We start from the raw sequence: 15,712 nt of genomic DNA, 5'->3' as shown, positions 1-15,712 counted from the left end.
CTATTTTTGTTTTCTTCCTTATACCTGTCAGTGTTTTCCAAATTCTCTATAGTTACCGTGTACTCTTTGCAGCCTCGCTCTCCTAAAAGAAGTTTTATGAACGACTCTCACTTACCATTTCCACAATTTCAGTGCAAAAAAGTCTTGGCTCTACTGAAGCTCTGGGTCACTTCTCCTCCAGGCCTTAGAAGCAGGAGGGGACACTGTGTAAATCTGAGCCATGCCACTGTGACCAGAAAAAGGGGATGGGCCACGAGTCCACTGAACAGACTGTGGAGTCCCTGATTCCCATCCCCAAAACATGTCACCCACCATCTTGCTCACAAAGTGCTGATTTTTACATACGTTCTGTCATTAATATTCCCGAAGACCTATCCAAATAGATGTGACCGTTTCAGGAAACAGAGGTTTAGGAAGATGGAGTGACTCTACCAAGGTCATGGCAGGACGCTCCAGCTCTGGTCAGCAGACTACCCACCTTGAGGCCCAGCCACCCCCGTGCCCCCAAATCATGCGGAGCAACAGGGGAAGGGCTGCGAGCACATCAGGGCCCGAGCCACCTCTGGAAGTGAACCATGGAGGCAGTATGACCAACACACATCCTGCCCCAAACCCCAAAACACCACCAGAACGTCACCCCTTCAGAAAATTTTTATGCAGCAGGGTAAAGAATATGTCTTGATAGTTCTCACAGCACTTTTTCAACTTTCATCTCCTTTGACTTTCAAAATAAACATTTTTAGCCCCTGAAGCAATGGTACCGAGGATGAGGAGGACGAGGCGCTGAGAATTCACCTGCCGCCCAGTAATACCCCCAGAGGGCCGGCGTGGCCCCCTTGCACCACATCATAAAAGCCCTATTCCCGAACAAAAGTTAGAACATGCTGGCTGGCAAAGCTAAACGGGAGGGAGGATGAGGAAGAGAGAAAAGCACCTGCTTTTACAGTCGCTCAGGCTTGGTTCCTGGGCTTAAATCCCTGCTCTGCAATTGACTAGCCATGAGACCCTGAGTAAGTCTCTTCGCCCTCCCTCTCTCTTGAGAAAGTAATGCCTTCTGCATGGAGTTGCTTTGAGGATTAAATGAGGTAAAACACAGGGGTGAGCAAAAGCAAGTTTAAAGTTGTGAGTATGGCCTGACCTGTGGTGGCGCAGTGGATAGAGCGTCAACCTGGAATGCTGAGGTCACCAGTTCAAAACCCTGGGCTTGCCTGGTCAAGGCACATATGGGAAGCAACTACTATGAGTTGATGCTTCCCCGTCCCCCACTTCCCCTTCTCCTTCTCTCTCTGTCTCCTCTCTCTAAAATCAATTTTAAAAAATAATAAAGTTGTATGTGAAATATATAGTTTATTCTCATATTATTTATTTATTCATACTATTATTTATTCATTATTGTATTATTTATCACTAACCTACTTTTGCCCACCCCTGTATGTAAAATGACAGCACACATCTGTACTTGGTAGGTAGCTGTTACACTGTCAGTTGTATTTTATCTTCGGGCATGCCCAATGTGGGGTCCCGCGGCCAGAGCACACTGCCTCGCCTTCCTAAAGAAGATAATCCTCTTACGCTTCTCTAACTTTGCCATCCTGGTTCCTTCTTAACTATCAGAAAGAGTCTTGATTGATCTCGTTATTCTCCAGACCCTTTTTCAAAACTCTCTCCACAAGCTGCTTAAATTTAAGTCCCCGAAAGGGCCCCCAGAGAGGAACCTGGCACAGGCTGACACAGACAGAAGGCTGAAACCCCTGCCTCTGTGCCCTGAGCTTCTGCTCAAATTCCATCATCAGAGTTTAGAAATCGACAGCAGCCTGACCAGGCAGTGGTGCAGTGGACAGAGCGTCAACCTGGGACACTGAGGACCCAGGTAGGTTCAGAAACCAGTGATGGCAAGGGCAAGCTTGAGTGCGGGCTCATCCGGTTTGAGCCCGGGGTTGCTGGCTCAAGCATGGGGTCATAGACATGACCCCAAGGTTGCTGGCTTGAGCCCAAAGGTCGCTGGCTTGAGCAAGGAGTCACTCGGTCTGCTGGAGCTCCCACCCCACCCCATCAACGCACATATGTGAAAGCAATCAATAAACAACTAAAGTGCTACATCTACAAGTTAATGCTTCTCATCTCCCTTCCTGTCTGTCTGTCCCTCTCTCTCAAAAAAAAAAATAAATAAATAAATAAATAAAAAAGAAATGGGACGGCATACAGTGAGACGTGTACCCTGAAGGGAAACGAATGATAAGCAAAGGGAAGGAGGGAGGGGGCGAGAGGGCAGCACCCCAGCAAAGTCAAGAGTGGACAGGGAGGGTTACAGAGCGCTGGCCGGGGCCTCAAAGAGCAAAGGCATTGAGGGACCCCAAAGAAATGAAAGAGAATTCTTTCTGCCGTTTCCCTTAGAAACCGGAAAGAACATCCAAAATGGAGACCAAAATGGAAGGCGATCCTGACTGGGCAAGATGGTTTTATGTTACTCTTTCAATGTCACTATTATCACCTAAGAGTCCAGACCCTCAGACCCCTTGCCCCGGTGTTTCTAGCACTTTCCTAACTGATCTTGTGACCTACAGGCTCAGCACTCCAACCTGTCCTCCCCACCGTTCGGAGTAATCTTTCTGATACATAAATCCGAGTTGACCCCATTCCCCCACACCCTCCTCACTAAAACCCTCCAGTGACTTCCACTGCCTACCAGGTCAAGGCCGAGGTCCATATCACGGCACCGTCTCCCGCCTGCCCAATCCCTGATTACCCACCTGTTCAGCTTCATCACCTGCAGCTGTCACTGGGAACGTCCTATGTGGCAGGCCTCAGGTGAGTGCTGACACAACGGCTAACAGGACACGGCACAACAATGGACAAGAAAGACCTGGCTCAAACCCTTAAGAAGCTAAAAGTCCTGTTGGGGAGACAGACACAGAGAGGGATGGTCGCAATCCAGCTGGACAGTGGATGGAAGCCCAGGCTGGGCTGTTTAGGGCAAAGCCTCTGGAGGAAGTGAGAGCGAGCCAGGTGAGGGGCAAAGGCGGAAACAGCCCCTGCAAAAGAAATCTAGGAGCAAAGTTTGCGAGGAGCGCTAGCTATTGAATAACAGAACTTTCTGCACGAACAGAAGTGTTCGATATCCTTTCCAATATGGCAGTCACTAGCCACATGCGGATACTCTGCACTGGACACATGGCTAGTGCAACCGGGGAGCAGAATTGTTCATTTTATTTAAATTTTAATTGAATAAATATTTAAATAGCTATGCATGGCTAACGGCTACCATACTGGACAGTTGTAAGCCACGTTGCCTGCTGTTCCCTCCCCACTGTCTACCTGGCAAGCCCCCGCTGGACCCACACAACGCCGCCCATGTCCCACCCCTCTATGAAGACTTCCCTGGCTGCCCTCCAGAGTCTCTCGCACCCACGACTTCTGAAATGTTGTCTTTTTTCAGGCAGGCATATCTGTGCATCATATTTACATGTTCTCATAACCAGCCTCCACTAGGCTTTGAGCTCTGTCTCTCACTTGTCCTGGTATTGCCATCCGTGATCTCAGCCAAAAGACTGAAAAGTAATTGTCCTGGCATTTCCAGCAATCTTAGCACTCAATAAATGTTTGATGAACAGTTGGCATCAAAGTCACAGTAGTCTGGCAAGGATGGAGGTGGGCACCTACCTTTTCTTACAAAGATGTGAGTCCCTAATCCTGACCTTCCTCAGAATGACAGCTCGGGATGAGTCTTCACGGACATCCTGAGCCCTCTACCATAGCTGCGGGCAGGCCTTACAAAGGCTCTCTTTTGCCCAGGTTCCTAGAATCTAGGGGTCTGAACAGGGGAAGTGACTAGCCAGTTGTTAAAGGCAGCATAGGCTAGTGATCAGGAACCAGCCTGCGCAGTTAGTCCTGAGTCTGGGGACCAGCTCCGCAGCTCAGCACCTGCCTGTTCTTAAGCTAGGCACTGAAATGCCCTGAGTCCCGGTTTCCTCAAGGGAAAAGTGAGCATCACACCTGCCTCTTACAATTGTTGGGAGGCTGAACGACTAACACCTCTGTACAAGGTCCGGCACCTAGTAAGCCCTCTGTAAACAGTAGCAGGCAGCCTGGAACCCTCATTCGGATGACCCCCACGGCGTATGCAGATTCCCGGGCCCCTAACTAGCCACTTCTTGGTGCTCTCTGGGATGCAGGGGAATAAAATCCCATCCCTAACTCACCATGTGTTGCCAAAATTCTTCTCGAATGCCCAAGAGAAAATTTATTTTATTTCCCTCTAACTTTAAAATTTAAACAGTCTTTCCAGCATTTTGAGGTGGCAGGGTAAGGAAGGAGACCATGAAATCCAACAAGCAGCTTTGAAAAGGTTACAAACTGATGGGAAAGAGAAAGGAGAAGGCAGCTGGAGGGGGTGAGCAGGGGGGGGGGGATGGAGACAATCCCCTGAGTTTCTGCTATTATTGAATACCCCAACTCTCAAAGCAGCCAGGCTACCTCCTCCTCCACGTGGGCTAAGCTCCATTAATGAGAAAGCGGTGCTCTGCCTACATTACCACAATAATGATTTCCCCCTTGCATTTTTACATGCCTGCCGCCTTATCATAGCAGAAGTAGACATATATTTTCAATAAATCCCTTCTCCCCTTCCTCCTCCCCGACTCAAGCTCTCCCAGTAAAAGCTGCTCTCTCCGCGCCCTCCCCCAACGCAATCCCAACCCTGGAGCACAATGAGTCCCACTAATCAAAACAGAAAGAAAAAGAAAAATGGAAAAATCACAGCTGCTGAAAAACAGCATTCGCTACAAGTCAAAGCCCTCCACATTTTTTTCTCCACGAGGCGTTTACTTCTCTTCAAGGACGCGGCACCCCTCCCCTATCAGAAATCTTATGCAGAGTTGCTCAAAGGGGGGGAGGAGGGGGGCGGGTGAAGAAATCTAATATTCACTCTCTTTCCTATTTTGACTAAGCCAGCACAGACAGAAATATAGATAAGGCCTTGAATAACTGATTTAACAAAATGTCACTTATTAAAAGGGATGGGGGATGGGGCCGCATTTGCATTTGAGAGCTCAGTTAAACCACCCCAACTAAAGGCTGTGAGGCCGCGAAAGCAAAGAGGGAAGGAAACATTTCTCTCCCCTGGTCCCCCCTTCAGGGGCGGCAAGCACTGACCCCGACGGCAGAGAGAGGCCTGGCTTTCTCCTCCAACAGGAACCAGAGGGGAGAAGACCAAAAGCAAAACAAACAGAGAACACAGCTGATTCCTTTCTTTCTCTTTTTTATGTTCATTTTATTGATTTTAGAGAGAGGAAGGGAAAGAGCAAGAGACAGGAATAGTCATCTGTTCCCGTACGTGCCCTGACCAGGGATCGAACCAGCAACCTTTGTGCCTCGGGACAATGCTCCAACCACCCGAGTATCCGGCCAGGGCTCAGCTGATTCTGAAATAAGCAAGCATTTATACTACATTAACTAGCATTGGGTTCTATGCTGGGTGCACAAAAATGAATGACCCAGTTCTGCCCTCCCCAGTGCCGCCTAGAAGGGGCGGAAGACACGCCCAGTGGTAAGTATGACAACAGCACCAGGGGCTGCAGAAGCTGAGGGCACCCTCTGTGGCCCACCCCCCGGCCCTAACCCACAGCCAGGCACACAGTGCCCTCCGGAAGAACTTCAGGAATGAGTGTCTGCATGGTGAAATTGTTTAAATTTCATACTGGTTCCTAAAGAAGCTCAGACTCCTCAAAAGGAAAGAAGCCCCTAAATGTCCTACCTGCTGCGACTCCCTGTGAAAACCCCTTGGGCAAGCACATGTTCACCCAACTAACAAAGAAAAGTGGACAAGTCCCAACACTTGACAATCAGTCTCCATTACTGGTATCCTTCGGTGGAACTTGAAGGGAGCCTGGTATCTCCCATTGTGATGATGACAACAGAGGGAACGCAAACGACACTCATCTTAAAACTCCCTGGGCATCAAATCCATCTTTCCCTTTCTTTAAAAAAAGAAAAATCTATCACAATAAATTTAAAAATAAAGAAAAATATTCTAATTAAAAAAATTTAAATCTATCAAAAAGGTTAATTTGGAGGCAATTTCTGCAAGACAAGGAGAGGTCCGGAGAGCAGCCTGTTATGACCAAGACCCCTGGGCCTTCAGGAAGCTTCCCAAGGTAGCCAACTGCCCGAGGCCCAGTTGTGTCCAAAGCCCCGGGCTGTCCTGGTTCCTCCGCTGAGGGGCCCCCACAGAAGGGACTGGGCTGAGAATCAGATCGTGAATAGCCATGCAATTTGTTAAAGTCAAGTTTTGGCTTTAATGATGAGGCAGGCTTAAAGCTGTGTGCTCCAGAATGAGCCAGACGACTCAAGTCCTTCAAAATGTAATGCCAAAAACATGCTTAAATCATCTGAGGTTTTCCAACTAAGGTCTCTGAAGCTATAAGCCTGAAATTCCCAGATGAACGCCTTGTTTCCATGATCTTCTGCATCCAGTCTACCACATTCTCATTTAATATTGTACAGCATTGTCTATTGGAGAGTGCAGCAAAATTTAGAGACCATTCAAATTCTGGCATTAAACCTGGGCTTTGAATGCCGGCTGGTCACGTGACCCCAAGTTACTCACTTATTTTTATTTTTTTAACTCTACTTCTTGAGCCTCACTTTCCTCAGCTGTAGACTGAGAATGATATCTACCTCCCTTTGTTGCAAGACACATGAAATAGGACAAGCCAAAAGTGGCTCGGGACCTATAAAACGCTAAGTAAACACTAGTTATTTCAATGACGGCATCCATTTCCTCCCTCTCTGATTTATCGTTGATTATTTTTCCCCTCTCTACGAAACCAGATTGATATCTCTTCCAACTGATCTCTCAAAACTGACAACTTGTATTTATTACACAAATACAAACAGTCCGATGATCCACTGCTGTGCAGAATCTGACTATCTGCTGAATCTAGGTGAGGGGCACAAGGGAGTTCATTATATTACTCTGTCCACTTTCGCATATGTTTAAAGATTTTTCACGATAATCATTAATGTAGGAAGAAAGAAAAAGCCTCACCCTACTAAGCAGAGTCCAGGGGTTCGATTAGTGAAAAGGATGAGATACTCTTTTTAAAACCGGACATGACTTCCCAAGCTACACAGTAAGGCTAAGAAGATGTCTTTAGGTAGACTGTTTTACACAAGTCTTCATTTGCAAAACAAACGCCGAATGCAAATGAAGACTGCTAAGACCAGGGGACCACAGCTGGGTTACTTAGATAGGTTTAAGATTCCCCTGCACTCAGTTCACAAATCCAGTGAGTTTGGCCCTTTGGATGGACAGGTCTCAAATTCTAAATATGGAATCAGAGTTTGAAGCTCTGTGGACAAACATTTCCCAGCCTGCATTCTGATGTCTGCCTTCCAACCGTAAGATCAGTTTCGCTAAAGGGATCACAGAGGACTTGAAAACCCCCAATAGAAAGCGGCTTTGAGGAGGGGACATCAGTGAGAGTGGACACAGTGGACGGTTGTTTAGAAGCTTTGGGAAACGAAGGGAAGTGCTTCACTGGCTGTCAGGTTTTTACAGTCTGAAAAGAAGATCTGGCTGAAGATCAATTCACCTCACAGCCGCTTCTTACAGTTTACATAGCACTTTCCGTACATTATCTGATTCCATCCTCATGAGTCTAGGAGGAGAGGCCGCAGATGCTATCACCCTTTCTGCAGATGTGGAGACAGGCTCAGAGGCTGACTTGTCAGAGCCAAGGATGGCGCTGGACCCCAACCCAGCTTTTCTGACTCTCTCCTCCCCTACTACCCACCTTCCATGCAGACCCCCAGGCTGGACACTGAGGCTGGCAGTCGATGGCATATTTTGTGAGAGGCACTCTGAATGAGCGGCAGACCTTTGCCCCCTCCCCCTTTTTTTTTAGTGTTTGGTTCAAAACAGATGACACAGCGCCCACCAACTTTTGACAGGGCAGAAAAGTCACAGATGTCCTTTTCCAACAGTAGTTTTCAAATAAATCTAATGTGAGGCCCAAATTACTTTCACTGAAGACTCTTTCTCCCCGAGCGAAAGAATCTGCTTTCCTCTCTACTGCTCAGTAATAATGCAGTCAAATGTTCAGAAAAATGCAGCACAGTTTTCTGATGCAGTCTTAACCCTTGCAGTCTCCGGATGGAGTCTTGTCCTGAGCCCAGGGGCCTTTCCAAGGAGGGTGGGGCCTCGGGCTGGAGAGGCCTACCGCCTCCGGGCAGGCCTAGCACCTCCTCTGGGCAGGCGGAGCACCTCCCCTCCCCCCCCCACCTTCCTCACCTGCCTCGTGGAGGAAGTTCCCTCCTCCAGGAAAGGCCAATTCTTCCCCCACAGACCTCAAGAGCTTTTGCTCAGCTGACCCAACCCATTGCTCTTGATCAATCACCCCTTCTCCACCGATCTTCCCCATCAACACCACAGCACCCCAAAAACCCGTCCTCTTACCGCATGTCCTTCCAGCCCCCTTTCCATTCCTCTGCCCCCTTTCCCAGTCAAGCTTTGTCCAAAAGTTGTCCACACAGGCCACGACCAGTTCCCCACCGCCCACTGCCCTGCCAATCCCTCCGATCTGGCTCCGACCCGACCCGCCGTCCCCTGGCACTGCTCTTCACAAGGTCACCAACGGCTTCCATTTTGCCAAACCCACTGGCGATGTTTCTGGCCTCATCACACACATCTGTACACACAATGCCTTTTCCCTGCAGGCTCTCTAGGACATGCCCTCCAGTCTCCTGGATTAAAATACCACCCCCTGGCTGACGATTCCCGCATTTTCACCTCCTGCCTGACCAGTCCTCTGCCACTGGATGTTGTATCAGGCTGCTCGCTTAATTTACATCCCCACCTTGAGTGGAAAAGGCATCACAGATTCAAAGGAGCCCAAACTGAAACGACATGATTCTGCTCCCCTCCTTCTTCCCCATCTCAGCAAATAGCACCACCCATCTAGCCAACTGCTCAAGCCAGGAACCTGTTATCCTAGATTCCTCCTCCCCGCCCCCCACCAAGTCCACCAGTAAGCCCTGTCCATTCTACCTCTAAGGTGCTGTCTCACACCCACCTGCTCCCGTCCATATGCCTCCTGTCCCTTCCTTACCTGACCTGCTCCAACTGCCTCACTACCGGGCTCCCCGATTCCACACCTGCCCCTCCCCACCCATGCATTGGTTAGGGGGTTGTCACTTCTCGCTGCAAAGTTTCAATGGCCTCCCGCTACACTTTGAATGAAACCCAAACCTTTTCAAGGCCCCAGAGCCCTGCGTGATTAGCCATCTCGAGCGCCCTCTCTCCCTCCCCGCTGTCCACCTGGGCCCCTTTTCAGTTATCCCCAAAGCCAAGGTCCTTCCGCCAAGCCTCTCCTCTGCCCCGTGCCCTCTGTTCCCCCAGCCACTCCCAACCCCCAGAGAGGCTGTTTCTAGGCTGCTCTAGCTAAGTCAGTCCAGATCACTGTTCCCTGGGGTTTCGTCAGAGCATTCATCACATTTTGCAATATATATTTACGTGTCAACCTCCCCTCTGGACTGTAAACCAGGGGGTGGGTAGAGGAAGAGGGTTATGGCTGTTTGAACGTATCAACGTATTCCCAGAGCCTAAACTCAGTACTCAGTGCCTAGCAAAGGATGGGTGCTCGGTAAGTAGCTGCCGACTGTGTGAATGAATCAACCAGAGCCAGCTATGGCATGAAAATAATTGTTACCATCTCGGAGCCTAGATTAACACTGTCATTGAAGCACACAAGTTCTTTTTCCCCCTTCCTCTCTACTAAAAGGAAAAAAAAAAAAGCTTTACGATTGCTGAACCAAAAGTTCAGCATATCCCACCCATCCCACCCATACTCTGCTTGTCGTCTTCCATGAAGAAAAAAGAAAAAGTCATCCATTTCCTCAGCAAACCCAAATTAACCAATAGACCTTTCAAGCAGCTGCCCAAAGAACTTGAAAATTCCTATAAAATATCACAGGGGCTTTTTCTTGTGTATTTTATTTAACCCAGGATATATTAAGCAAGCCATGGACTCAAACTCATGTTACCAGGCCTATACTATTCCTTCCCACCCTTGTTGAAGAGCACACCAAGAACAACAGATCCAGCTGCTGGCTGCAGCCCCCCACAAAAGAATGCAACTGTTTTAATTTCCCACTTATTTTATCAGTTCCCCCCAAATATGCAAATTCAGAAATATTACTAATCCGCGAGATCCCAGCTGATTCTAATCCTCTCTCCTCTTTAAAGCACACAATTTTATAATGTTAGGAATAAAAAGAGCTAAATTCAACGGCTTTTAGAGCAGAATGACCAGCATTAATTTGTACTGCCTGGGGTCTGAGCCACTTGTCTGGATCTTTACTTTACATGTCAATATTCAAAGTCAATAAAAATATCAACACCCCCCCCCCAAAAAAAAATGCCCACCGTGAAATATGAGATATTCCAGAAGCCTTCGTAATACAGTATCATTACCATGAACGCTATGGCAAACATACAACCAAATTGCAATTATCCACGTGTGAATTTTTTTCAGAGAAAGTGGGTAAAGCCACACTAGGCTTTCTGGTCTGCTCAATTAACCTTAGATTTGACCAAGCATAGTAAGACAGGTGAACCAATGGGCTGCAGGGAAAACTTCCAAGATGAACTAAAATTATTTTTGGTGCCTGGGATTATGGGCCACTCTTTATTAGCACATATAATTTGCGTATCAACCATGCCCTTGCTTTTTCCAAGAAGGTATCAGGCTTTCATAAGTACATCCTTGCAATGATGGTCAAGATTACCAGGCCACTCAAGAGTCTCTTTTGGAATGCCAAGGTACATATCCACTCTCCCCATAAGAAGACAAAAACAGAAGTTAATCAACTCGCCCAAGTCCATGAAGCAATGTGGCCGTTGGCCCAAGAAGACACTGTCGCAGCCTCTGGAGACCTCTCTCTACAAGACCAAGTCATAGAATTTCAGACACGGACGGAACGTATGGATCAAGCCATGCCTTTTTAATGAAAAATATCCAAAGCCCAGAAATGCTAGAAACTGGTACCCTTCCCATTTTTAGTGACATATTCCCCCTGCTCTGAGCATCACAAACTGCCTTAAAAGTTCTTTGTCACTTTATAAGTACTATAAACTTGAGCTGACTCCTGAATGCAAGACAGTGTTAACGCTTTCTGATTTATCAACTTTATGGTGAATCCTTACATTTTTCCAAAAAACAGAAACAAAAAAATACAATGTTTTTGATTACTGTGACCAATCCAAGCATCAAAGTACTTAAAAAAAAAAAACAACCTATAAATAAGCTTTGTTTTTGTAACACACATTTTATTATACAAGCAGCAGGCTTCTCGTTTATAATTAATGCTCCTACCTCAACAAAAGCCGCAGGCCCAAGCGGGTTGAAGAAAGCAAAACTGAGTACTTTCCACATAGTTCATAGAACAACTGTTTTCACAGCAAGCTCACATAAATGCTATGTGATATTAGTACACGCCTGCTATGTGGAAGCCTGCTTACCAAGCTGTGAAAAGACTCATGTTTACCATGGAACCTGTAAAATTAATCTTCTCAATGCCCATAAAGCAGATGAGGAAACGCTCTTTTTTGAGATGTCAAGCTGGCTTCTCAACAAATCTTTGGCAAAAATGGACATGCCTGAAAGGGAGGGGCCCAAAGAGGTGTGTCACTCCCAGTATCAATTCCTATAAATCAAATCCTGACAATCACCACAATATTTTTAAAAGAATGAATTATGATTCATGGGCCTTCAAACCTTTATTACCACAAGAACATTCCCAGCAGAAGGGGGGGGGGGGGGAAGCTACTGTGACTTGATTAATGGCCAAAGCAAAACAATAAAGTAAATTGCATAAATATAAGGAAAAATAAAAAAACTGAATGACTGCTCTCGGCTTCAAGGGTAAGCATGTCAGTAAGACCGCTATCCTAGGATAAACACACATAAAGATTCTGTGTACCTTCTCAGCATATACACCAACCAGATGTAGATTTTCAGCCGGGGGTAAAAATCATAGCTAATTTGTTTAAGTAATGTCTAGTTAGGAACATTTAATAAGTGGCAATAATATTTAATTCCCAACTAACTCAACTCTCAAGCCGCCAAATACCAAATTTTCAATTGGGAAATCTGATGACAGGAAGGAAGGAAAGAAAGAAAGCCCTGTCCATCAGTAACATGTAGAGAAATATTTTTAAACCCATTTTTTTCCCCTGCTAAAATTGTGCCTGCTACAGAACTGCAGAAAGCTTAACCAACTTTAGTTAACCACACTGCCTAGTGTTTACTCCCTGACCCTACTAAATATGTCTAGGTTTGAACCTCTGGTGCTAAAATTATCCTGGCAAAGTTAAAAATCCCAGCATAATCCAGGTATCTGACAGCCAAGACCTACAACCCATCCACAGAAAGCAGCGGCTGAGGACCAGGAAAAGAGAGGAAGGGAGAAGCAAAGGCTGCTGCTGGTTAACTAGTTAATCGTTTAGCCCTTCTACTTGTTATCTTTCCAGTGGGCACAAAACCACATCGTTGGTGACTGCTTTCTTGAAACGAATAATGATGCAGAAGGTTGGTACCAACTGGGACAACTGAAAACTCCTTTCTTAAAGCTCTGCTCCAAGGCCTGCTAAAAAGTGCACCCAGCCGGCTTTCGGAGGTTGGTTTTTTTTTTTTTTCAAGAACTCTTCAGCCATCCCTGGACCCGTCATTCCAAAGCATCCCTTACGTGCACTTCACAAGACAGCCCGGGCCATGCTGTTAGCAACCGGCTTCAACAAGAACGTTCACTTGCCAAAGCCGCATCTACTCTGGAAAGAGTTTCCACCAAGCTGGCTCTCACAGGCCAGTCGAAGGCACACGGAAGAACCAGAAGTCATTTTCTTTTAACCTAAGGATGGCAGGCGCACATGCTCCAGCCCAGTGCTGACCAGAGGCTGCCCGCCAGGTGCTCTCGGCCTCCGCCAGTGAATGGGTGGTTTTCTGTTGTTTTCTAATATCTATTTCTTTAGACCACCAGCAGCAACTTCCCAGTCTTCCACACTGAAGTTGGGATTGGAGGGGCAGGTTTTTACCCCCTCACATATTTCTCCCATCTGGGTGGCCACTTGAACTTTACCCAGCCCGCCTTGGGCCCACAGACGCATATACATACACATATGCATCATGTCAAAAACCCCAAAATGCACATCCCTAGGGTCCTGCGGTTTCTTGGCTGGAAGAATGAAGGCTTTATAACATCACAACCTTCAAGTGCAAGCCCCACCACCATCCTTTAAGCCGGGTCTGCCAATTGTAGCGCCCATCGCAACCCTCCCCCTATACTGGGATGCCGTGAAGCACAGAAAAGGAAGAGGGAAGAAGAGGGAAGCAGAGGGAAGGCCCTGCTAACATACTGAAAGTAAAGAAGTGGGGGGGAGACTTTACATTCTTTAACCCCCCCCCCCACTTTGTCCCTTCCCCTCCCCCTCCCACGTCTTCTCACGGAGCATCCCCCAACTAATTTCTTTTAAAATTAAACTTAATAAGCTTCTTGCCTACCTTGGCTGTTTCTGCAACAAGTGCATGGGCAATCCGACAAGAAGACCAGTCTCCGCTTGGGGGGTGAGATGGGGGGCAAGCAGAGCTGATGGAGTAATTTCAATATTAATTTATGTCAGCCGCCTTCTCGAAGCGCCACTCACTTACAGTAAAGCCCTCAGCCTGTAAACAAATATCGCTCCGCCAGGAAACATACTCCCCAGATGCAAGCCCCTCTCCCCAGCAGGGAACCTGGCCTTTCGCCCCCCCCCCCCGCCCCCACTCAACTGCGTGCTCCCCCAACCCCAGTAGGAAGCTCCGGGCTTCCAAAGCACCAACCTACCACCTCCGCCACCACCCTAGCAAGAAACTTACTCGGTCGGTCTACGCCTCCACCCTCCCTTCAGGAAATCTACTCTCCATATGTATTCAGCCTCCCCGCAGGAAATCTGCTCCCCCCTCCCCCCTTCTATATACATGCACCCCTCCCTCTCCTCCTCCCCACGCGCCCTCCCCGGCCAGAAACTTACTAGCAAGCAAGCGTGCAGGCTCTCCTGATCCTGGAAACTTAGTCCCAGATATAGCGCCCACCAGCCCCCTTCCCGGCCCTACTCCCCTTCCGACCCTCCGCCGCAAGCAACTCCAAACTCTCCGCATCCAGACACTCTCCCTCCCCGGTGGAAATTTGCAGCGCGGGGCCGCGCGCGTGCATCCACCCTCCCCTTCAGGAAACTTACTCCCCATCTGCATGCACCGCCTCTCAGCCATTGCTTAGAGGGAAGGGGGTGTGCTAAGGAGACAGAAATACATATGTATCTCTCGCCCCTCCCCCGGCCGCAGCCCACTCGGGGCCGAGCCGCGGTAACCTGGCCTTACCTTTTGCATTGCTCCCCATCATCGCCCCTCCCTTAACCCTGCTTATCCGCTCCCCGGCACCCCCCTTTTTTCACCCTTTACCCACCCCTAGCAACCGTTCCCAAGCTCCTCTTGGTCTTTTTTTTTTTTTTTTTTTTTAATCCAGGATGCAAATTCCTCCCCTGTCAGCAAATCGACTGTCAAATTATTTTCTTGCAAAAGGAGAAAGGCAGGGTGGGGGGGAGCAGAAGCAAAAAGGGTGGAGGGCGGGGTAAGGGAGACTGGGGGACAGAGGAGGGGAGAGATATCCCTCCGCAGAGCTGGGTCTGGCGGCGGGCGGGGAAGCAGGAAGTAAGGTGTCCAGCGCCGCGGCCGGCGGGTCCTATACCCCGGCCCCCGCCCGCGCCCCGCGTCCCCCGGGGCGCCTCGCTTCGGCGGGCGCCGGACGCCGGACGCATTGTTCGCAGACTTCTCGGCGTTGCGCTGCCGACCTTATTTGTTTGTTCTGCATGTGCGTGAGGCTGCACCTTTGTAGGCTGGCGAGACTCTGGACCAGGATGGGGCGGGGGGTTGCGAACCGAGTTGCGGCCCCGCGCGGGACCTGTCAGCAAATCGAGGTGTGGCAGACCCTCCGGCGTGGCCGGAAAATCGAGGCCCAAGAGAAGGCTGCGTGGCCGGGAAGCTGCCGCTTAGACCCGGACCAGTGCAGGATTGCTTCCTGCGTAGCCGTCCCGGTTATTGTAACGCGCTTTGCAATCTAACGACTGGGGTTTGAGTTTGGGTTTATTTTGTTAAAGGGGTTGCAAAGATACCAAGGTCTGGGGTCTAGATGGGCTGCGGGGAGATGGTCTGCATCCACACCCGCCCCCACTGCACCCCGGCCTCCGTGGGGCAGGGAGAAGGGCCAGGGCTCCGGCAAAGGGGCTGGAGATTCGCGAAGCGCGCGGCTCCATCCTCCGCCCCAATGGGGGCGGGGAGCGGGTGCTGCAGGCGGCGCTGTAAATGCAGCTCTCTGGGGAGGGGGTCTCCATCTCGGCTGCGTTGCGGGTCGGGGAGGGAGGTTGCCTAGGAGAGGGGCCGGGCTGGGCAGCGGGGAGGGGGCGCGGGTGCTGCCGCGGAGCGCGCTCGCCCCTCCTCGCGCGCCATGACTGGAACGTGGTGCCGGGGAGGAGGGACGGCCGCCGAGGGCCGCCCGGGGCTGCTCGGCATTGGTGCAGAAACCCGAGCCGGGAGTCGCTCCTCGCGCTGCCTGCTCCTCCTCCTCTGCGGGGGAAACCGCTGCACCCAAACCGAGAGCAGCTGCGAGCAGGGGGCAGGGCGCG

The 15,712-nt window shown here is 49.3% G+C and overlaps 1 protein-coding gene across 12 annotated transcripts in view; it reads right to left on the bottom strand.

Annotated features, from left to right (window-relative positions):
* The window catches only part of TRERF1 (transcriptional regulating factor 1), a 223,564-nt gene extending 209,089 nt beyond the window's left edge, over positions 1-14,475 (bottom strand). For 10 of the 12 annotated variants that reach the window (XM_066359411.1, XM_066359414.1, XM_066359415.1 and 7 more), the window contains exons 1-2: positions 14,066-14,190; positions 13,557-13,641 (exon numbers count right to left, since the gene is read on the bottom strand). The gene's annotated coding sequence lies outside the window, so the exon portion shown is untranslated. Of the gene's footprint in view, positions 1-13,556; positions 13,642-14,065; positions 14,213-14,411 lie in introns of those variants that run through there. The other 2 variants (XM_066359412.1, XM_066359413.1) reach the window with 2 other exon arrangements.
* Positions 14,476-15,712: the final 1,237 nt, after the last annotated feature.

This window comes from Saccopteryx leptura, chromosome 1, assembly GCF_036850995.1.
Source record: "Saccopteryx leptura isolate mSacLep1 chromosome 1, mSacLep1_pri_phased_curated, whole genome shotgun sequence".
In the NCBI taxonomy this organism is placed as follows: Eukaryota; Metazoa; Chordata; class Mammalia; order Chiroptera; family Emballonuridae; genus Saccopteryx; species Saccopteryx leptura.
The sequence above is the reverse complement of the archived record's forward strand: the minus strand, read 5'-3'. Positions and strand labels throughout refer to the sequence as shown.